Raw genomic sequence first — 2,910 nt, 5'->3', positions numbered from 1 at the left:
AAAAAAAAATGATTCCACGGAAAAGCGTGGAAATATGGAGGAACATCTCCGCAGAACCGCCAAAATAACGACACCATTCCCTGGCGGTCCTGTAATGCCGTACGTTTTTCTATTAAAATTATTCATATAATAACAACAGAATATAATAATTTCGATAATAATTGTCGACTTGAAAAAGAATGAATAATTAATACACAGAAGCATTGTGACCTAGACGGAAATTACGAAAAAGATTCATAATGATATTATTAAAAGAAAAGTATAAAAGACTTACCTGTCTGGTAGGTTATGTCCCCTAAATCCGTTATTTCCTCAATGAATCACAGTTGCAACGGATCAGTATACAGTACAGGGATGAAGTTATCACATCTCTATACGGTGTAGTTTTGAAGATCGTTTTGGAGCCGTGGTCCAAATCGAGATGATATACATGTGTTATCTAATTCATGTATGTAGTGATGAGTTTTATTAAGTTTTATTAACTTTTATTAAGTTCACAGATTACCCATCTTGTCGCTATGGAATCGTAGAAGTACACGAAACACCCATTCTACCTCTGAAATCGTATGACTTCAAGAAAAATCCACTTGAAATCGTAGGAGCCCCCATGAAATCGTAGAAGTACAGAAAAGACCCATTTCATCCCTAAAAAATCGAATGAGATCCGGAAATACCGATTTTACTCCAATGAAATCGTATGAATACAAGAAAAACCCATTTTTCCCCAATGAAATCGTATGTGGTCTGTAAATACCCATTTTACCCCCATGAAATCGTAGGAGTATAGAAAATACCCATTTTACCCCTGACAAATCGTATGAGGTCAGAAAATACCCATTTAGCCCCTAAGAAATCGTATGAGTTCACGAAAAACCTATTTTGCCCCTATGAAATCGTATGAGGTCAGTAAATACTCATTTTACCCCAATGAAATCGTAAAAGTTCACAGAATACCCATTTTGCCCCCATGAAATCGTGTGAGTTCACGAAAAACCCATTTTGCCCCCATGAAATCGTATGAGTTCACGAAATACCCATTTTACCCCAATGAAATCGTGAAAGTTCACAGAATACCCATTTTGCCCCAATGAAATCGTAAAAGTTTACAGAATACCCATTTTGCTCCCATGAAATCGAATGGGGTCAGAAAATATCCATTTTGCCCCTATGATATCGTATAATTCAAGGTGCTTGAGATATCTCCCTAATTGATTATCTTAAACTAAATATTATTTTGAATTTATCTATACAATTCTAACTTAAAAACTCTTCTTTACCCCAAAAACCATACTCCGTGGTGTCACTACCGGATGACGTCCCTTTCGCATTCTCATTTGACAATTTTTCCGTTTGACAATTTTTCCTTACGTCGTATATTTCGTCATTAGGCCGAAAAAAACTTTTCTGGCGAATATGAGGCACGAGCCGAAGGCGAGGGCTGCAATCATATTTGTCAGAAACGTTTTTTTTTGGCCGTATGACGAACAATATTTTTTTTGTCATTTCGGCCGTGAGGCAGCGCTTCACGGACGCTCCGCTCCTCTCCGCGTCCGTGATCTCTGCCTACGGCCGTCATGACGAAAAATCCTGTTCGTCATACGGCCAAAAAAAACTTTTCTAGTTATATGATTGCAGCCCTCGCCTTCGGCTCCGGCTGCAAACTCATACTCGCCAGAAAAGTTTTTTCGTCATTAGGCCCGATAAACCGCAATTTTAACCTCGCTTCGAAATGTACTATTTTCAGCCTAATGACGAAATATATTAGGTGTCAGGTTTATAATTGCGTTCAAAAACTTAATATTTCAATATTTTTTTTGTTGGTAGTATTCAGTTACCGAAGCAGTAAATACTTCTTACATAACCTTAAAAAATAGCAGTAAACACGAGGTCTGTCGATAAGCAACATTTGAGGCAGTGCATTCTTTTTGCATTTCAATTAAAGAAAAATGATGCCGAAGCTACTTAAATGATTTGTAGTGCTGTTGGAAAAAACGCTGTAACACATAAAACGTGTAAAAAGTGGTACCAGAGGTTTAGAGACGGAGATTTCGATTTGTCGGATCGAGAACGGCCTGGTGAACCGGAAAAATGTGGCGATGAAGAACTCGAACAACTCTTGGCTGAAAATTCTGCTCAAAGCCAAACAGTGCTTGCACTACAACTCGGAGTGACTCAACAATGCATTTCTCATCGCCTACATCAATTTGGCAAAATTCAAAAGGAGGGTAGATGGGTTCCTCATGATCTGAGCCCTGAAAATAAGGAGAGACGACTGGAGATGGCGCAATCTCTGTTCACTCGATTTAAAAGAAAATATTTATTATACAAAATCATTACGGGCGATGAAAAGTGGGTGTTATACGACAACCCTAAAAACAAAAAATCGTGGGTGCATCCCGGCTAGCCTGTCAAGCTAAGAGGCTAATCCAGAATTCACTACAGACAAATCAAAAAACGATGGCGTAATATATGACAAGACTAAAGGAATTTTTTCGGATTTTTTGCGATATTTTTAGACCTAGCCAAAACGATTTAAAATTCTACAAAAGTATCTGACCTAGTGGTAATTTGCGACTAAGGAGGTTGATGAAAAGTCAAATGGCTTTATGGCTTTATGACAGTCCTCCAGGTACCAAGAGCGAGCATCTTCGGACATGGAAGATCTGCCTATGCTTATTCACGAGACTACTTGAACTGAGACACTGAAAAATATTTCTCAACCATCAGAATAGTTGATAATAGTATATTTCTAACTTAGGGAGGGAAAATAAAGGATCCTCAGCCGCCAGTGCAATTACCAGCCGAGCCGAAGGCGAGGTTGGTAAGCACGCGGCTGAGGGTCCTTTATTTTACTTCCCGTGGTTAGAACGTGATTTTCCGTCTCGGCGTAGGCGCAAAGTCAGAGTTGTA

Source organism: Diachasma alloeum, unplaced genomic scaffold, assembly GCF_001412515.2.
Source record: "Diachasma alloeum isolate Michigan unplaced genomic scaffold, Dall2.0 Dall_scaffold_00779, whole genome shotgun sequence".
Taxonomy (NCBI): Eukaryota; Metazoa; Arthropoda; class Insecta; order Hymenoptera; family Braconidae; genus Diachasma; species Diachasma alloeum.
Note: the sequence above shows the minus strand (reverse complement) of the source record.